Raw genomic sequence first — 21,888 nt, forward strand, 5'->3', positions numbered from 1 at the left:
TGCTTCTCTGCAAGACTTCTTGTATCTACTCTGTGTGAGTCTGACTCCTCCCACACATTGGATTAGATTTTGCATGTGCCTTTTAAGAATCAAAGCCTGCCAATGGCTAAAGGTGGGAGCAAGTCTCACCTCTTCCATAAGGTTCACTCCCACGGCGTTTTGCAGAGGGAGCGATCAGCGGCGCACAGGGCAGAAGCTGCAGTGCCTCCTTGTCTCCGTGTGCCCGCCCCCACCACTCCTCTTTGTGTCCCTGTGTCAATTACAATCAAAAAAATACTTTGTTATGTTTGTTATTTTTAATTCAACTTATCAGTAAGTGCTAAAATAAATAATTTTTTCATAACCATGCTTTCTTAAAATGAGAAGAGCACGGTTGGAAGATAGTGACTAAGCTCAAAATGCCCTCCCTTGCTCCAGGGCCGTGTTTTGGCTCAGAGGGACGGGTTCCTCATTGTTCACAAAACAGTGTTAGGTGGCGCTTTCCCAGGGCTGCGTGCAAATTTGAAAGGTGCTTTCTTGTTTATCTTGCTGCCTTCAATGGGTCATCTAATGCCTGAAACCGGGGTAAAGTGCCTGCCAGCAGGGCCTCTAAAGTACCCAGGTGGGCTGGTGACTCTTGCCTGCTGTGGAGTGGAGAAGTGTGGCTCAATGCTTAGAGTGGCAGACCTTGATGCAGAACGCTGGCCAGGGACCAGGGTTCGATTCCCGCCTTGGTGGGTTTCGGGCTTAAATTCCTCTGACCGGATATTCTCGCCTCAGTGCCGATTCTAAGCATGGGTCCCACGCTGCAACTCTGGGCAATAGCTTGCTTAGTCTCCACAAAGGCCCCCTGATACACAAGGGATGCCTGGTTTCACCATGGGATGCCCAGGAGTGGACACCCCACAAGGAAAAGCCAGGAGGGGTTCCCTTGTGGTAGGAGTACAAGCGCCGGGATGCCTCCGGGTCACTGTTCGCGCTATACAAATACGCCACATTCACATGCTGTCTGCCCTACTTCTGCAGGAATGGTACTGTATGCAAACCGTACACACATGAACAGAACTGTTTTTAGGCACTGCGGTAGATCGGTATGTCTATTTTAATATCGTCAAGGATATTGTATCTATTTTTCTGAATGCCCAACTCTAAAAACGTGGGCTGTACTTTTTCCAAACAATGTTTTAGTATATAAAGAAGTGGCAGTCAGCTTCCCTTGGCTTCTAGCCATCCACGTGGGAGACAGTTTTTATTGCTGGTCCCAGACTTTTCAGAATTAAGCTCTCTGTTTTTTGTTTTTTCTATATTTCTTTTTATTAAAGCAAGGCAACCACAGAATACATGAGTGCATAGAACATACGAGGGTCGTCCACAATATCAACATATGATACAATTAGTGATGAACTGAGGGGGGGGGAGAGGAGGGTAGGGTACTGAAGAGATACAACGTCAGCGTCAATAATGAGGGGTCAGGGGGAAAGTGGGACATCAAAGGTTGCAGTTGCAGGTGGTACACATATGTTCCCCCTGTCTCGATTCCACGGGCCCCATACATTATTCCATTTCCTTGGGCGGCCCGAGCCAAATACACTTTTTTCTCCCGGAACATGCACCAATCCATGTTTTCTATCCACATCTCAATAGTGGGTGGCCTCTGGGACCCCCACAGCTGTGCTATGTTCCGTTTAGCAATCATGGCTCCCAAAGTCACCCACTGAGTTTGTGCCGTATTGAGATCAGTCGCCTCCCAGACATTCAACAAACATTGCCTAGCTTCTGGCAATAGAGCCACCCCTGTCACTTCCTGCATCACCCCATGGACCCTGCCCCAATATTCAACCACATATCGACATTCCCATATGATATGGAGAAACGTCCCCAAGTGACCACCTCCCCACTGGCACAGACCTTCCGTTGTGAAACCCATTCGGACCAAACGGGGACCCGTGACATAAACTCTGTGTAGTATTTTAAGCTGAACCAATCTCAATCGTGCTGGAATCGCGACCTCCTTTGGTGAGGAGATCGGCGATTGCCAGTCCTTATCATCAAGTTCTAGCCCGTCTCGGGTCCATTTATCCCGTAGTTGTGTCAAAAGGTCCGCTCTATGATTGATCAGCTTCTTATAGACTAGGGAAATGGTACTATCAGGCAGATAACCATCCAATATACAGTCCTCCAATGGGGTTGTCTCCGGTATCTCCACCCCCTCCGGGAAAACCGATGTCAGTGCATGACGAACCTGCGCATATCGAAAGTATTCTGTCTCTCCCAATTCGTATTCAGTCTGTAAATCTACAAATGATTTAACCTTTCCCTTCACCCAGAGGTCGCCTACTGTGGAAATGCCAATAAGATCCCATTTGTCAAAACCCTTTGTATTCCACAGTCTGCCGAACCTTTTAGAGCGGAAAAGTGGGGTCGCTAAAGTCAAACGGTCTTTCCATCCAAGCGAGCTAGTAGCATCATGCCATATCCGCACTGCCGTCCTAGTCGGCCCAGTCAAACTCTTCTCCACAGACCTAGTATACAAGGCTCTGTTGTAATTGCCTCCAGGAAGTATCTATCTATCCATGGCATAGCCGGGATCAGACACAAACCCGTACGTACCATGATTAATAGCCCCCAAATGCGATGCCCAATAATATCTTTTAATATCAGGGAGAGCAATCCCCCCATCATACCACGGGAGCGTCAATTTAGCCAACGCTATATGCGGTCTACCATTCCACAACAACTTCCGTTGCAAACCCTCCAATTCACCAAAGTACTTTGCTGGAACGATATCAAGAGTATTTTAAAGGGCATAGAGAAACCGAGGAAGTGACATCATTTTAAAGAGGGCAGCCCGACCCAACATAGACAGCGGAAGCTTCTGCCAGCATGCAACATAACGCTTCAGCCGAATCAACAGGGGGAGAAGGTTCTTTTCGTATCTAACGACGGGATACATAGAGACATATATCCCGAGATATTTGAACCCGTCCTTTGTAATTTGAATTGGACAATTACGAGGCAACACAGGTGCATCACCACACAGGACATACAAATAATATTTCGCCCAATTTATAACCAATCCCGAATTTCTACCATAGGAAACCAAAACATCGCAGAGAGCATTCAACGATTTCCTGGGAGAGGTCAGATACAATAGGATATCGTCCGCATATAATGAAATGCGATCTTCGAACTGCGGAGACCATCGAATACCTTTGATCGAAGACTCCCAGCGAAGCCAAGCCGTGAGAGGTTCAAGGGCCAAAGAAAACAAAAGAGGAGAAAGTGGGCAGCCCTGTCGGGTGCCCCTCCCAAGACAAAATGGCGCAGAAACACGACCGTTCACCACTACTTGAGCGAGGGGTGCTGTATAGCGAAGACACACCCAGCTGATGAAGTCCGGGCCGAAACCAAACTTGGTCAATACTGCCCATAGATACGGCCATTCAACTGTATCAAAAACCATCGTGGCGTCTAATGACCCCAAAACGGCCGGCTCCCGTAACGTAGAGGGCCTCGGAAGAACCCCAGGCAGACGCCTAAGGTTCAACGCAGTATTCCTGTGCGGGATAAAGCCATATTGATCTGAATGGACAAGCTCACTAATGACCTTAAGCAATCTAGTAGCTAACAATTTAGCCAAAATCTTGGGCTCCGCGTTCAACAACGAGATCAGCCGATATGAAGCACAGCTACTCCTAGGCTTCCCTTCCTTATGAATCACCACTATCGACGCCAGTCTCTGATCTCGAGAGAGAAGACCACACTCCCGAGAATCTAGGAACATGTCTCTCAGATAGGGATAAATCTTGTCTGGCCTAAGCTTGTAAAGTTCAATCGGGAGACCATTGGGGCCCATTGCCTTACCCGAATTCAGGGAGCGCACCGCTAAGGCCACTTCATCCGCGGTAATCCTACCATCCATGATGTCACGATCCTCGACAGATAGACACGGAAGCGCTATGTCCCGTAACAATAAGCGAGAATCCTCCTCTGGTCTATCAGATACAGAAGAGTAAATAGAACAAAAGTGGTCGGCGAAGCAGTCCACTATCCCCTGCTGATCAGTTATACAAACACCACCTTCCGCCTCAACCTCAGGAACTACGCAAGCTCTATCTTTCTTGTCCAGCCAGGCAATCAATTTACCAGCCTTGTCACCAAAGTCATAAAGATGCCCTTGCTGTTCCCGACTAAGGGCCTTCGCCCCATCCGTAACCAACGTTCGGTATTCTAGCTGCTTCAACTGCAGGACATGTAGTCTAGCAGGGTCACCTCTTGCTCAAGCTCCCATTCTAAGCTGACGATATCGGCCTCAGCCCTAACCACATCTTCCTCTTTCTGCCTTTTGACACCTGTAATAAGGGACAAAGCCTGGCCCCTAAGCACCGTCTTAAAAGTCTCCCATAGGGAGACCGATGAGGAGACTGAGCCTTCATTATCCTGGAAATAATGCTCCAACGCTTTTACCAAATCATTCCGAATCTTAGGATTGCGCAGATACCAAGGGTTAATGGGGGCTATCCTCCCCCCTGAGCCAGGAGCTAGTTCAAATCTAAGCCAAAGCGCCCGAGAGGAACGTATATTGCTGCTGATTGGAGTGAAGCAACCTCCAGCAATCCATCAGGCCCATTGTCTCAATGAAGTCAGGCAACCAACTATTGGTCCTTCCGACATCCCTAGGTGGATATCGATCCAACACACCGGAAACTACTGCATTAAAATCACCACCCAGGATCAAGAAACCACCCAGAAGATCCAGCATAACCCGTCCCAGGTCAGCAAAGGTCACAGACTGCAAGCCAGGAGGAACATAAATAGACACCAGAGAAAGCATACAGCCCTCCCAGCGTCCCGATACAGCAGAATAGCACCCCCTATCATCCAAAACAATAGATTCCACCTCTAATGGAAGAGAATTTTTGAGAAGGATGCCAACTCCTCGGGAACCAGTCGTAAACCCAGCATGAGCCACTAGGTGATACCCCTTCCTATTTATCGCTTTGCACGTATTCCCTATCAAGTGGGTTTCTTGAAGCAGCACCACATCAGGAGAATGCCTTTTAAGTAGTTGCAATACTACACTGCGTTTAATCTTATCACCCAACCCATTTACGTTCCAGCTCATCACCCTCAACCCCCTAACCCCCATCATGAAAGAGGAAGAAGACCCAAACCTCCCTTGAGTATAGCACAGTAATGAAAAAGTCTCGCGATATGGTGCCTTGCAGGAACATGAACAAAACAAAACAAAGAATCAATGCCCCCCTACACCCCCAAACTTACAGTTACAATACCCCCCTCCCTTCGCCCCTGCTTCGACTATAAAGCCACCCCAACTCGCAGTGTGCCTGTCGCCCCCACATCTAAACTAAACTACAAGAAGTAGATCTGAGAAGGAGAAAGACCCCCGATTGCCCGTTAACCCCCCACCTTACTGCATGAATCAATATAATGAGATCAGAACCATCACAATAAGCAGCACCCTAGGTGTCCCCAGATACCAGAACAACAGTGCTCATTCCTGCTCCTGTGATCCCCCCTCTGCACCACCACTCTGTCCCTCTGGCTCTTGCTGGGCCGACAAAGTGTCCAACCAGTCAGCCGTGATCTCCGGCTTGTCAAAGAAGTAGGGCCGCTCACTGTGTTCGATCCGCAGCCTAGCAGAGAAAAGCATAGCATATTTAAGTCCCATATCCCGAAGTCTTCTCTTCACTCCCAGAAAACGGAGTCTCTGTTTTTGAACAGTCTGTGTGAAATCCGGGTAGAAACTGATGGACGAATTCTCATACTTCAAGGGCCCACCCGCTCGGAAGGCCTGGAGGATGGCATCTTTGTCTCTAAAATTAAATATCCGAGCTATCATAGGCCTAGGCCGGGCGCCCACTTGCGGCTTCCCGCCAGGAACCCTGTGTGCCCGCTTGAAAGTGAAGAACTTGCTCAGGCCGTTGGGTGCAAGATGGTTGACAATGAGATCCTCAACAAAGAGGTCTGCCGCCTGGTCTTCCGCCTTTTCCTGTACTCTGATGATGCGCATGTTATTCCTCCGGGCCCTCCCTTCGAAATCCTCCAGGCGACGGATGACGAGGTCATTCGAGGCCCTCAGATTCCGAACCTCGGTCTGCAATTCTGTGACGTCATCCGTGAGACTTGATGATTTAATGTCCAATGATTTGACCTTTTCACTAGTTTTCAGGAGGTCTGTACTAATCAAATTCACCTCAATGGATACTGTGTCCAGCTTGTGAGCAAGAGTCTCCATTTGAGGGAGGATTTGATTGCATCAATGGCGGCCATTACATCTTGTAACGTTGGCTCAGTTGCCGGACCAGAGGAATTCCTCGCCTCATCCTATGACCTACCCGGTCCACTAGCGATACCTTAACTTGGGCATAGCGGTCCATAACATTCGATTGGGTGTATCCACCCCGTCTAGTGGTCTTCAATTTCTGCTTATCCCCCTCCGGCTTGTTTGCCATTTTGGTACAATCCACAATTCGTCGTACAATTCAGGGAGGGGGTTAAGACTTCCAAATGCCCGCGACAAGATCGATCCCTCAGCTTCTGATCTGCGAAACGCGCTCACACCGCTCCCACGGAGGCAGGGTACAGGAAGGCCTCGAGGCAAAGCACCAGCGATGGTTGGCCAGAAACTCAGCTCTCAAGGCAAAAATTTGTCCCTCATCGGACTGTGCAGTCAACAAGCTCTTTTAACAGCGATAGAGTCGTCCGTGCTAGTGAAATGCACCCAGGTCCGAAGTCGAAGTTGATTGATGAAATCGAAAGCGAAAGTAGGGTCAGACTGGCCACTTCCGGTAAACATCGCCGTTGTTGTTGAACTACAACTCGAGCACTGTGCCAACCCAAGCGCCAGGCATCAGGGAGGTAGAGGCTGCAAACTCTCTAACTTCACAACTCTGGCATCCGGGGTCCGTTCGGGAAATGGGTTACGGTGTTCGATTGTCCCGTTGTTCAGCAACACTGAGAGTTCAACGACGAACAGGATAAGTGGCAGGATATATTCAGGGGGCTACGAGGGTCTTGGGAGCCCTGTGCTCACGTGGCCATCTTGAATGCGCGCGAAGCTCCTCCTCCAAGCTCTCTGTTTTTTAAAAAACTATTTACTGTCTAGCATATTATATAGAACAAATGGGGGCCCTGTTTTTTATACTTCACTACCCGCCTGCTGGGGAAAGGGGCATTGTAGTTCGGATAGAACGGAGAAGAGGTGTAAGAATAAAAGAGGTGTGTGGTGTTTTATTATTATGTATATATCAGCAGTGCTATCTATCAGGCCTTCCCACTTGTACCTTCGCAGATCTCGTATCCCGCTACTGCAGGACTTCTTTCTTGCCATACTTTATGAATTAAGGTTTATTGTCTCTATAATGAGCTGCACAGCTAAACACGTATGCAGTCCCAAAGGCGAAACCTATTGGCTATGCCAATGCTTGTTTCCCTTTGATTTCAAATTACTTCACATTTAGAGAGCTTTTCAACATTTTAAATGATTCATTTTTTTAATTGTGTAGATATACTTTATTAATTTTCTAATATTCTTTAATTTTCTCAACAGTCACGGAGTCCCTGAGTAGTTGTTGCAGACTTCTACTTTCCAACACAGTAAGGGTTTGACTGCTACTTGATCTACCAGATATTTCCCCCCTAGCTCTTTGTGAGTGACTCAGGCTGGCATGCCATGGCGGGCTCGGAGGATCTAGCGCAAAAACGTGTTTTCCGCCACTTGTAACCTCTGAGAGATGATATACCCCAAAATCTCGCTGCCATGTAAGACTTGTGCGATAACGTTAGATTTGTACAATTTCAGGATAACCTCCGGTGCCCAAGACCCCAGTCTGTTGGCAAAGCTAGTGATGGCCCCGCCGATTCACTAAACTTGCTTATCTTTCCCTCTTAGAGGGCTCTCCACTGAAGGCAGTCGTCAAATAACACTCCTAGGTAAGGAAAAGCCAGGACCTTAACAAGAGTGTGGTGAACAGTTTTAAAGGTTTTCCTCTGAAGGCCCTGGGGACCAGCTACTAATACATAGGACTTGATGAAATTAACTGACAGGTCCAGCCTGTCCATAAAAGTGACAAAGCTGTCAACTAAAACCTGTAGTCCACTGGGCATGCTGGCTATAAGCACCGCGTCATCTGCGTAAAGTAAGACTGGGAGGGCTCTCTTACCCACTCTAGGGGAATCCGACTAAAGTGCTAGTAAGGCCGACTCGAGGCCATTAATATACCCAGAAAATAAAAAAGGAGCTAAAATGCAGCCCTGATGCACCCCCATCTGAAGTTAAAATGATTTGTGAGCGCCCCCTCCTGTGAGTATCTCACTGCCGCTGTTGTTCTGGCCGTGAAGAGAGAAAAGAAGGTGCACAATAGCAGGGTCTATTCCCAAAGAGGTTAAAATGTCCCACAGCTTGGTCCAGTTTACGCTGTCAAAAGTGGACATGAGAGCCATGAAGGTTAGGTACAGAGCCTCAGGTTGTGGCAATGTGTATTTAGCTATCAAAAGGTAAAGATTGAGACTGATCGGTGGTTGACATGCCTTCCCAGAAATCGAATTGGACATCTGATAATATGTGTTTGTCTGTGGCCCACACGGACAATCTAGATAAGAGGTCCCTGGCCAAGACCTTTACCGTAGCATCAATAAGGGAAATCGGCCTGTAAGATTGCAGATTATCCTTGTACCCTTTTTTAAAGATCAGTACTATTATGGCTGTGGACCAGGAGGGCAACATCCCCTTGGTAGCCGCCACATTTAACACTTGGGTCAGTATGGGGGCCCAGACCTCAATGTTATTACAAAAAAGGTCCAGTAGCATTCCGTCTGGCCCCGGGACCTTGAGTGTACCTCCTCCAAAGAGAAGCAAATGGGCTTGACAGCCGGGCTGAGTGGTGTTAGAACTGGCTATTTCTGGTTGGCTAAGGCTGACGCCAAAGTCAGGCAGAAACCACCATTCTAGTCAGAGCAAGGGAGTCACACGCCAAGATAACCCCTGCTCACCCCCTTGGTAGCTTGGCACGAGCAGACAGGCTTATCCCGGAGGCAATGTGTAAAGCATTTGCGCACGCACACAACAGCAACAACATCCTAGGCACACCACAAAAGGAACTCCACACAAGGTTATATAAAAACAACTTTTGTATTGTCAAAACACATCAGACAGTAATCACACAATATACATGGTGCCAACTGGCACGGGAAATATTCACAAGGGATTATTTACACAGGACAGGGCCACGTGGGCGCCTGTCAGAATCAGCACTTAGTAGAAATAGCACTTCTAGAACAGAGAATATAGGATATAAAATCACTGTAGCACAAATTAGCAAGTATAGCACACAACCAGTAACTACTGGTAACAGGTAAGTACCACCTACGCAACCCTAACCACCTTAGGAGAATGTCACACAGGGAACCAGAACCTCACTAGGACCACCTGTACTAGAAAGAACAACCACCTAAGTATCACAATACAATTAGGGGTATAAGCAAGAACACATTACACATGATGCATCACAACATTCAGAGGTGTAGGAAAGGAAAACACATGATGCATTAAAACACATTCAGCGTTGTAAGAACAAGGCACATGAAGCATCAAAACACATTCAGAGGTACCGGAGAAACACATGATGCCTAAAACATTCAGAGGTGTAAGGACAGGGAAGACACATGATGCATAAAAACATTCAGAGGTGCCAGAACACAACCGGTCCGGTCCTCGGATGCTTGATTCCGTTCTGGGAAGGACATGGCTTTTGTAGTTCGGACTGGACTGTTCCCGTGGGGCACAGGGTCAGAGCTGATTTGCATATCGCCATTGTCTAACCCAGGGTGGTGTGGAGTGCAAAAAAACGATGGATTTGGGCCCAGATCTTTGGACTGGGGTGAATGTGTGACATTGATCCACATTCGGTCCATCACTTGTTTTGTTTGCAAATTCCGCCCTAAGTGCGCTGGGGATGCTCAGACGTGGGTCCCAGGCACTCCACACCACTGGAGTCAAGCTAGCCGGGCTGATGAGAGGTGTTACCTCGAAACCGGTCCGGTCCTCGGATGCTTGATTCCGTTCTGGGAAGGACATGGCTTTTGTAGTTCGGACTGGACTGTTCCCATGGGGCACAGGGTCAGAGCTGATTTGCATATTGCCATTGTCTAACCCAGGGTGGTGTGGAGTGCAAAAAAAACGATGGATTTGGGCCCAGATCTTTGGACTGGGGTGAATGTGTGACATTGATCCACATTCGGTCCATCACTTGTTTTGTTTGCAGAACACAACTCAATAGCGCAAAAACACATGATGCTTGAAAACACATTCAGAGGTGAAATAAAACCACACAATTGCGCAAAACTTGCATGAGCCACCACTTGTGGCAGTCCCTAGGCCAACTGGCCTTGTTAGGGTTAGGAAGCCCTGTGTCCCAAATGTCAGTTTCCTAAACGGTGCAGCTGCCCACTAATTGCTGGGCAGCTGGGAGTCAATAATGATGGGGCCACGTGGGAGCCACGCAAGCTCTGAACAACTGGTCGCCCCTGAGCCTCTCTGGGCTCTTAACCAAATGTGGCACTCAAGAGCCTCTCTGGGCTCGAACTACTAATGCCCCCTGAGCCCTCATGGGCTCTCTACAAGAAACTGTGGCACTTTTGAGCCTCTCGGGCTCTGGAACAAATGTGTGTAGGCATTTATATAGCGCACTGCTACCCGTAGGCGTCCTGGCGCTTAGACCGCTGCGAAACCCTTCCTGGCTTCCCTGAGAGATGGTCCCTTACTGGGTATCTCCAGGGTGAGACCAGGCATCCCCGGCGGTCTGGTGGGGCCGTTAGTGAAGATGAGGCAAGCTAATGCCCAGAGTTGCCGAGTGTGATCGCTGATCAGAGTGGGCACCGAGGCGAGAGAATTATCGAGTCCGCTGACCCTGGTCCAGAAACCTGCCGCGCCGGGAATCGAACCCTGGTCCCGGGCCGTCCTCTGCTCTCGGGTCTGCCGCCTCTAACCAGTGAGCCACACTACTACAAATGCAGCGCTGTGAGCCTCTCGGGGCTCAACCCAAGAAATGTTGCCTGGTGGAGCCTCTCATGGGTTCGAGAACCACAATGCCCCCATTGTAGGAGGGGCCGCGGGCCCTAAACAAATATCTCGCAGGCAGGAGGGGGCAGGCCCTGGCAATATGCCCCGACGCCCCCTCTAACTAAAAATGGCCCCCGGAGCCTTCTCTTGGGCTTTACTGAACAATGCCCCTGTCGGTGGAGCGGCCCGCCATCAATAGCGGCCGGTCTGCTTTCTATTGGGAGGCCCCAGCCCTCCTTCACCCTCCGAATCTGGCGTCGGCCGTCGGAGGAGAGCTCCCGCTCCTCGGGACCCTCCGTTGCTGCAGGCGGCTTTTCTCTCTTCCCCGGGGCTCCCCCTTAGCTCGGGAGCCTCGGGCCGGACACCGCAGACTGCTTCCTGCTTCCTGCTCCCCGAGCGCTGGCCACGTGCAGCGCGGCCCTTCAGTCGCGCCTCCAGCTGCAGGCCAATCGCAGCACTGCTTTCCAGGGTGAGCCTCCCGCGGCCCACCAATCACAGCGCGGCGCCTCGGGAAAGCTTCTCTCCGGCGGCCATTATCAAAAACGGCTCGGGCCACGGTGAGGAAACGAGGGGGGCAGAATGAGGGGTGGGCACCCTCGATAAATTATAAATATACGCAAATACGGGCATAACGCCGGGTAGGCTCCGGCTAGGGAGATAAGGCGCTCCCAGGCGCCAGAACAAGAATAAAGTGCTCTTCAGCACTAAAGCACAAATGACAGCGCTTCTAAGCGCTGAGGGGCACAGACAGCACAAGGCTCCTCAGGAATTGCCCCCCTTCAGAAACCAGAGACCCAGCAACAAGGCCCTCCTAGGAGCAGAGGGCAGGAGGGTCAAAAGGAAGTCCTTCATCCCCCCCCAAGCAAAGCAGAGGGGCCCATAAAGCAAAGTCCATCCAGCATCCAGGGCCATCAGGCATCCAGTGGCTGGGCAGGGCCCAGGGAGGCAAGCCTTCCCCTGAGCCCAAGCAGCATCACGCCCCTGGCAGGATTCAAGTCAGAAACAAGAACATTTTTTAAGGGGACACAGCCCCTTTTTATATGGAGAAATCCTTTTTCTAGCAGGGTGTAGGCAGGGTGAGATCCAGCTACAACTAGTTATAGGGAACTCCTTTTACAGGCCAGGCTAGGGACATCAGAAGCACCACAAGGGGTGGAGCCAGCATTGTGTGGGGAAAACCCAGCCCCCTTCAGGACCCAGGCGCACTCCTCCCCTCACATCAGCATGCTAATCTCAACACTCACCACTGGGCAGACCCTCCCAGACTCTTGGAGCCAGGCTCACCAGCCAATCACATGCCAGACACAATTTACACAAATATGCCGACTTCTAAAAGTGACACTTCTACACTAGACACAATCATGCCGCATATATCATTGCGCAGCATTCAATCTCACAAGTTTTCACATACCAAACTCAACCCTGCACTCCCCACACATCAGGAACTACCATGGGCATACATATTCCCCATTCATTCCTATGGGAGGGCAGGTCACTCACCACACATACACAGAGAGCTCACGCACTTTACACTGTACCACAGTGAAAAAGTGCGCAGAGGCCTAAAATCACCAACACCAGGTCACAAAAACAGGCTAGGAAAAAGCAAAATGTCTCGGGTGAACCTGCCAAAAGGGCCGTGTCCAATAAGAGGTATATCTGTGCATAACTCCACCAGGGGATCTGCACCATATACGTATTGAAAGGGACAGACCCACTAATCTGGCGTTATGTGGTGGCAGACGATTGGTCTTGCTGGTTCAGCAAAGCAAAGGCTATCAATAATCTTCCAAAAACTGGCTGAATCCCTCAATTCCCCACTTTAACTAAGTCATCCCATGCCTGCTTTTGTAGCTCATGCCTGCGCATTTTTAACGACTCTTTATTAAGGCGCTGGCAGGAGGTTACTCTGTCCTGATCCTGGGGCACTTGATTCAAGGCTACTTTTAAGCTCCTCGATGCCTGCGAACAATTGTGATCGGACCAGGAGGGGGAAGACTGGCCTGCCCCACTGTTTGTGTGTAGTTAAAAGTCCTGAAACCACCTGGGCATTGGAAGAGAACGAGCTTAAGATATCCTCACTTGATGTATTGAGATCTAAACATACCGTAATCTCGTGCTGGCAGGAGGAGAAGAGGCTACTAGCCCAACTTAGGTGCCTGCCCTGATCCATTGGTATTAAACGTGCCTGACACTTTTGGCTGCCTTTTAACTTGTTGCCCAACCCACCGAGCAAAAGTCTCAGTGGGTTGTGGTCACTATATGCATTATGTTCAATATGAAAGGACCCCGGGACCACACCCAAGGGTGCTGTCACAAAGTTGAAATCTATTACAGTGGCATAACCCCTTCTCTTTATAGGACGGGGGCAGGTGTGAAATGGGCCCGGTGAACCAGTGGTCTTTGGTATTTATAAAATTATGATTGGCTAATAATGTATTTATACCCTCCCCATCCAAGTGCTCCGTATGCAAGACCTCTGAGAGCAAAAATGGTTGGGTGCTGGGGAGGTTTTTTTTAAAAAAAAAGGGGCACAGATGACAGTTAAAATCCCCCTTTAAAATGAGGTTTATGTTCCCAAAGCCCTCATCCTTTAGGTAGTCTAGGGCACAGTTTAAAGCGTGCAAGTTGGACTGCCAGACTTTCCCCCTCTTGGAGTTATAAAAATGAATGATAATAATTGGGGGCGCTCTCCCCATATGCAATCTTATGCCCTGACAGACCTGTGCATCCCATTTAAACATCTGTAACTCCTTGCATAGTTCTAAGTTAACAAACATGATAAGCCCCCGCTAGATCTTCCTGATATGACTTTGTGTAACCCGATAAAATATAGCCATCTATCGTTTGAAAACTTGGAGGACAGGCCAGCCACATTCCAGGAGATTAAGCTAAACTCTCTACCAGGATTATGGTAAGCACCACAGATGGGGGCCGGAGATGGAATAAGCATGTGAGGCCTTGTCTGGAAGTCAAGGTTGGGCATGGAGGGCACAAGGTGAAGGGAGGAAGAAAAAAATCACATTTGAGCTTGACGCTAGAGGGGCGCTAGCTACCACTAAACCCTGACACAGGGGCGTGATTGATGAGGTGACTCTATAGGTCTGGTCTCTAACTCATGGAGTTAGTCAAGCTCATTCAGATCCGCATGGGGTGCAAAGGGGTTCGCGAGAGGTAGCAACCTCCCAAAGAGCCCTCCCCCCTGCATGGTTCCCTATCCAGGTTACTTAATGGGGGTCTATAAAAAAAGTCCAACTGTATTATTTTAATGCATGTGTCAGGGGAAATTGTTTTAGATGCTCCCAAAAGGAATTTTTGCCCCACCTCTGGGTGTCGTACTGAGAGGATAATACAATCTCCTTCAAAGTTTTTCCTTAACGGGCCTATCCAAGGCACTCTCCGTCCTGCCCCCTCATTGCTAGCAAAATCCCCCGCACTGAGGGAGCCCTGAAGGTCTTTTAAACTGCCCCTCCTTGCACAAAAGTGATGGACAGATTCCTGCGGTGCTGCAGTGGTTCAGACTGGGCCTTAGAGACTTGCCCCCTCGTTGCCAGCAAAATCCCTCTCATACGGATGAATATGGATAAAACAAAAAGAGTGGGGTTTGGTCAATGTCGTTCTCAATTATTCTGTGTAAATCTATTTGAACAAACAGTCATCTCCCTGGAAGCCATGTATCTGACCATGGTTGTATGTTAGAACATCTTCTAAAGAAATATCATTTACAGAAAAATGTGTGTCCTGATTATTGTTTACAAGACTATTGCCCCAAGGGGTGTGTTTTTCAATGATTAACTCAAATGGGGAACCATTGCTATAAATTATATTTAAGGCACAATGCTCATGTCAAACTATATTCTGACATGGAATGTTGGTTACCTACTCATACCCTTGACAGCATCAACCACCAGCAGGTCATTATATGCCTCCACCCCAATCAATCAATCAATCAATCAATCAACCAGAGTACTTGTAGAGCGCGCTACTTACCCGTGAGGGTCTCAAGGCGCTGAGGGGAAGGGGTGCTGCTACTGCTCAAAGAGCCAGGTCTTGAGGAGTCTTCTGAAGGCGAGTAGGTCTTGGGTTTGCCATATGTTGGTAGGGAGGGTGTTCCAGGTCTTGGCGGCGAGGTAGGAGAAGGATCTGCCACCGGAGGTTGTTCGTTGGATGCGGGGGACAGAGGCGAGGGCGAGGCTGGCAGAGCGCAGCTGGCGGGTGGGGGTGTGGAAGCTGAGTCTGCTCCTCAGGTAGGCTTCTCCTGCGTTGTGGAGTGCTTTCTGTGTGTGGGTGAGGAGTTTGAAGGTGATCCTCTTGTCTACGTGGAGCCAGTGTAGGTCTCTCAGGTGGGGGGTGATGTGGCTGCGGCGGGGGATGTTGATGATCAGTCGGGCGGAGGCGTTTTGGATGTGTTGTAGTCATCATAGGTGTTTGGCTGGGATTACTGCGTAGAGTGCATTGCCATAGTCCAGTCTGCTGCTGACGAGGGCCTGTGTCACTGTTCTTGTTTCGGTTGGGATCCACTTGTAGATCCAGCGGAGCATGTGGATGGTGTTGTAGCAGGAGGAGGAGACAGAGCTGACCTGCTTAGCCATGGATAGGGAGGAGTCGAGGATGAATCCTAGGTTGCGTGCAAAACCGGAGGGTGTTGGTGCTGTTCCCAGTGTGGTCGGCCACCAGAAGTTGTCCCAGGCTGAGGGGGTGGGTCCGAGGATGAGTACCTCCGTCTTGTCAGAGTTCAGCTTCAGACGGCTGCTCCTCATCCAGTCGGTGACGGCCTTCAGTCACTCGTGGAGGTTGGTTTTGGCGGTGTGAGGGTCCTTGGTGAGGGAGAGGATGAGCTGGGTGTCGTCCGCGTAGGAGATGATATTGAGGTCGTGCTGGAGGGCCACTTGTGCAAGGGGGTCCATGTAGATGTTGAACAGCGTCGGGCTGAGGGATGAGCCCTGGGGGACGCCGCAGATGATGTCGGTGGCTTCGGATCGGAAGGGTGGGAGGCGGACGCTCTGGGTTCTGCCCGGTGAGGAAGGACATGGTCCAGTCAAGGGCCTTCTCTTGGATTCCGGCTTCTAGGAGGCATGTCTTTACAGTGCAATGGCAGACCGTGTTGAAGGCGGCCGACAGGCTGATGTTTCGCCATTGTCTAGTTGGTGTCTGATGTCGGCTGTGGCGGCGATGAGGGCTGTCTCGGTGCTGTGGTTTTGTCTGAATCCGGACTGGGGTGGGTCCAAGATGTGCCCAGGATTTACAGGGCACATGAAAGAATAGCACGCGTATAGAAGTCGTACATTCAATTGCTCTGCTTTAAACGTTTAACAAGGCACTTATCCACAGTTAGCGAGGCTATGTTCTGCCTGCATTTTAAACTTTCCGTAGCATACATTCCTGTTTTTGTCCTTCGGCAACACCGGAGTAATGGTTTTAGCTGTACCAGATCTAAAGACGCTGTCTATATGTAGCAACATTCAGAAAGATGCCAACCAGTGAGCATAAAATACGTTACAATGACTTAGATGATGGAGTGAACGCAATTGGAGATTCTATGCTTTTTAACACATATCTAAATACCGAATAAAATGATATGTGCCATTCTAGAGAGTGTGATCGCCCAGAAGAGGCACAAAACACTATGGAAGATCACAGAATTCTGTTGCATTGACAAGTTTCGATAAGAAAAAAGGTTCAGCCACACAACACACAAAATCAGGCTGACAAAATTCCATTGCGGAGAAATTATGGAATACTTTTTTGCAAAAACCGTATGTTTTCGTGGAAAGGCTGTACGTCTCCATCAACAAAAAAGGGGAAAGCAGCTGTGTGGCAGCTCTAGGGGTTAGACAGGGAAGGGGGGTAAAAAAATGGACTGGGGAAATAGACGTGTGGTGTATGAAGAACTCTTCCGATATATAAAAATGGGGTAGTTAGGAAGTGTAACCCCCTCCCCATTCATTAGAGACAAATTCAGGCACATGCATCTACCATCTTTGCGAGCGTAAACGGTGCAAAACGCAAAAATCGTCCGTTTGCACCTGCAAAAAGGGCTTCTGCGATGCATCTACCTGTCAGCCTCTCGCAATTTAAGAAATCATAAATTATTGAGATTTCAAAAATTGCGATTGCATTTGAGGAATTGCAAATTGCGATTCCTTAAATGCAATGCATGATGGAATCGCAAATTGCGATTTTGCTAATTACCAATAATTTGTACTTGATGGTAATTTGCAAAAACTTTGAAAAATGCACTAAAGTGCATTTTTCAAAGTTGTAGGTTACACAGATACATGCCCTTGGGGAATGTTTGTGCGTAACATGTGTGCACAGATCAACTTAAGGGGTGCAACAAGGTGTCCTTTTGACACCCTTGCACCCTTGAAATTGCATGCGCAATTTGCGAGTACTCGTGCACATGCAATCTCCCATTCATTCCTACTGACCTTTAGGCCCATTGGAATGAATAGGAAGGCATTCCTTAATTGAGACTCACAATTTGCGACGCACAATTAAGGAATGTTTGGGAATTGCTAATTTTATAGTGATTCTTACATGCATACGCTTTTGCAATTCCTTAATTGCGATTCCTTAATAATCACAATTAAGGAATCGCAAAAGCCTACGTTGATGCATGTGCCTGAAAGAGAAAAACAAACATGGAGAAACTAAAATTTCTTCGAGAATGATATTCTCCAGATTGGTTTCATCAACCGTGTGAAAAACATTCTGAAAGAAAAACTGTCAGTAATGGAAAGGGGCGACCAATCGGTCCCCCCGCACGTATGGCAGAGTACCACGATCCCCCCGGGAAGCCATCTTGGGCGGGAGGCGAGTCTCGGCTGGTATGCCCGAAGCGGCGTAGCCGGGGCGCGCCTTTTTCCCGCCCTCGAGTGGGTTGGCCTAGACACTGACGCGGCTGGCCACGCCCTCGGGGCAGGCAGGGGCGGGTTTACTCCCGCCCTGAAGACGGATAAAAGGAGGATCAGGACCAGCAAGCATCCTCTTGTTCCTGTGCTCTGAAGCTGCACCTCCTCGCTGCACGTGAGCTCGAGACGGAACGAAGAGCCAATTTTGAGCGTTGTAATCCTCTTGTTTGTTTTCTAGATACTCTGCTGGAGAATGCCGAAGAAGGCGGGAAAGCGAATGACTACCGAGCAGATGCTGCGTGTTCTCATGAAGGAGATGACCGACCTAAAGAGGCGGATGGATAAAAGCGAGGAAGAGGGGCCGAAACGTCCGTTGAAGGGATCAGCCCCGGGAGGAAAAGCCAAGAGGCCTAGGAGAGGAGCGGCTGGGGGAGATATTCCGGGTCCCAGTGTCCCGCTCAAAACACCCACTCCCGTGCCGGAGGAAGGGAATCCGATTCCCGTTGTGGTCACCCCCGTGTCCGGGGAAGATATGCCGCCCGAGCTGGCAGCACAACTAGCAGCGTGGTTGGGTAAAGGTAGCGAGGGCGCCACGGCTGTCGACGCGCAGGTGTTGATGAAACAACTGCGGGAGACGCGAGAGGCAGCAAGGGCGTCCACGCCGGCTGCGGTCGTAGAGAAGCCACAGGGGACGGTTGTAGTCGCAGAGACAGCGTCCAGTTCAGGTAAGCGGCCATTGCCGATTGCTAGAGAGGAGTCTGCACCCTCTCGTAGGGAAAAGTTGGGTCAACATGTCCCTTTAGCTGTTAAAGAAAAGATATGGGCAGGTGAATATGTAAACATCTTCTCGTTGCTTACTGACCATTATGAGATGGAGCATGTTAAAAGTCAGAAGGATCTAATGCATCCGAGTGTTTGGCGCGCAAAGATGGCTGCCTTTAAGGTAAATGAAAACATTGGCAATTGGGGCAAGGCCTGGGGGGTTTTCACATCGATCTTGGGGGAACGAAGGCCCGAATTACTGCCCGAATTGCCGATTTATCAGTCACGGATCATGGGGTACTCGATATCACACGAGGGTAATCATTGGTTCTGTTATGATAATCTTTTCAGAAAAGCAAAAGAACATGATAAAAGCTTAACTTGGGATTGTTATGATTCTGTGTCCTGGTCAAAAATGAAGGATACTGGTATGTTGAAATTGCCATTAGTGGGGAGTAACGTGGGCGAATCCTCCCGTCAGTATGCGGGGACGCCCTTTCGATCAGGTACGGGTACCGACAATCACTCAAGACCTAGCGGTAATGCAGGTAAAAAGGGGGTTTGTTGGAACTTTAACAGGGGTAAATGTACTAGGCCCCACGGGTCGTGCAAATTTAGACACGAATGTAGTGGATGTGGGCAATCATCCCATCCTGAGTCCACGTGCAGAGCCAAAACGGGTGAGAACGGGGGTAGAGGAGGCGCCAAACAGGTCTAACATAGTCCGAGGGGCGCCTTTACCTACCCCGATTGATACCTTGGCAATGATTCCCTGGCTCAGTGAATACCCGGATCGTGCTTCTGCTGGGGTGGTACGGAACGGCTTTTCATATGGTTTCCGCATCCCAGTGGGGGACTTTCAGGGTGTGGAGAAATGCAAAAATCAGATATCGGTGTTACAGCATACGACCGTGGTACAGGAAAAGATACAGAAGGAGGTTACTCGAGGTCGAGTCGCCGGTCCGTTTAGTGTACCCCCGGTTGCTAACTTTGTTTGTTCGCCTTTGGGAGTGGTCCCCAAGAAGGACCCGGGTGAGTTTCGGCTGATACATAATTTGTCAGCCCCACGTGGTCTTTCCGTAAACGAAGCGATAGACCCGGAAATATGTTCGGTGCGGTACGCATCCTTCGATGAGGCCGTAGCCATTTTGAATCGCCTGGGGCCCGGTGCGCTGATGGCAAAATCCGATATCGAGTCAGCGTTCCGGTTGCTCCCGGTACACCCAGACGATCAGCGTCTACTAGGTTTCAGGTTTCAGGGTCAGTATTACATGGACAGGTGTATGCCGATGGGATGCTCCATTTCTTGTGCCTATTTCGAGAAATTCAGTAGTTTCCTGCAATGGGTCTTCACTAAGAAGACGGGTTTTCCACATGTGATGCATTATCGTGATGACTTTTTGTTCCTGGGGGCAGCCGGGGATCCGGAATGTGGGCAAGCTTTGGATGCATTTTGTGTTTTAATGAATCAGTTTGGCGTGCCACTGGCACCAGGTAAGACGGTGGGTCCTTCGACCTGCCTCGAGTTTCTGGGGATCGAGTTAGACTCCGGGGAAGGTTGTTTCCGTTTACCAAGTGATAAAGTGGTAAAGTTCAGGGCATCCCTGCAAATGTGTATGAGTAAATCTAAAGTTACGCTGCATCAATTACAGCAGTTAGTGGGACAGTTGAATTTTGCCCTAAGAGTTATACCAATGGCCCGCCCCTTTTCCCTTTCGATCGCTCAGGCCATGGTCGGACTGAAGGAGGGCCACCATCGCACAAGGCTCTCGGCAGAGGTCCGCCAGGACATGCGCATTTGGTTGGCATTTCTGGCGGGGTTCAATGGTCGAGTCGTCTGGAACAAGCCGGCCGTGTCCTCTGAGGAGCTGGGGCTGTGGACAGATTCTGCAGGGAGCATAGGTTTTGGTGCCATTTTCGGTACTCGATGGTCTGCACAAAAATGGCCGGTATGGTGGCATGACAGTGGACTGACAAGTAACATTGCCTTCCTGGAACTTTTCCCCATTTTGGTGGCCCTGAGAACGTGGCCCGAAGGGTTTAGAGATCACTCTGTGGTATTTTGGTCTGACAATATGACCGTGGTTGAGTGTATCAATAGCCAGGCAGCACGATGTAGATGGATTTTAAGACTCCTCAAGGAAATTGTATTACTGTGTATGCAATTGAATGTGCTATTTAAAGCGAGACATGTCCCGGGGGTATTGAACCAGGTGGCTGATGCCCTTTCTCGTTTTCGTATGCAGGCTTTCTGGGGTTGTCTTCCCACAGCGGACCCGGAGCCAGCACCCTTTCCCGAAGCTCTTTGGTCTCTCGGTGCCCCGAACTTCGTAACCTCGTGGGAGAGAGTTTAGCACCCAGGACGAGAAAAGCATACGAAGGGGCGTTCCGGTCCTATTTAGCCTTTTTGGGGACTGCTAGGGAGGAGCTTTGGGGCCAGGAGGAATGGGTAGTGAACTTTCTGATGTCACTACATTTGGCAGGAAAATCGGTGGCCACGGCCCAGAGGCATTGGGCTGCCATTTCCTTTGTTGCTAGGGCTCATGGGATCCAGGACCCAACAGCGTCTTTCGTTGTACAAAAAGCGCTACGTGGGTGGCAACGCCTTGAGGGTCGCAGAGTAGATGAGAGGCGCCCGATAGGTTTGGATAGGTTGGCCCAGTTACTATGCAGACTCCCTACAACATGTTCATCTCAGTTTGAGACAGTGTTATTCCGATCCGCTTTTACGCTGGCATTTCATGGGGCTATGCGAGTAAGCGAATTAGTGGCGAGGAGCAAGCAGGATGTAATGGGAGGACTGTGCGCAGAGCACGTTCAGATCAGGGGAGAGGCAATGACTGTCTCGTTTGTGAGGTCCAAGACCGATCAGAGTGGGATGGGTGACTGCATAATTATACGCAGGATTCCCGGGTCGCCCATATGCCCAGTGAAGTGTTTAGAGGATTATTTAACACAAAGGGTGGCATCATGGGGGGGGACCTTGTTGAGACACGCGGACGCCACCCCACTGACAAGGTTTCAGTTTCAGCGGGTGCTTGCGATGTCGATTACGGCTGCGGGCTTGAACCCGGGCGAGTTTGGGACCCATTCCTTTCGGATAGGGGCTGCTACAGAGGCTACAGCCAGGGGTCTGAGTGTGGAACAAGTTAAACGGGTGGGGCGTTGGTCCTCCAACTGTTATAAAAGGTATGTGCGTTTGCACATGTT

This window comes from Lissotriton vulgaris, chromosome 8 (genome assembly GCF_964263255.1).
Source record: "Lissotriton vulgaris chromosome 8, aLisVul1.2, whole genome shotgun sequence".
NCBI classification, from domain to species: Eukaryota; Metazoa; Chordata; class Amphibia; order Caudata; family Salamandridae; genus Lissotriton; species Lissotriton vulgaris.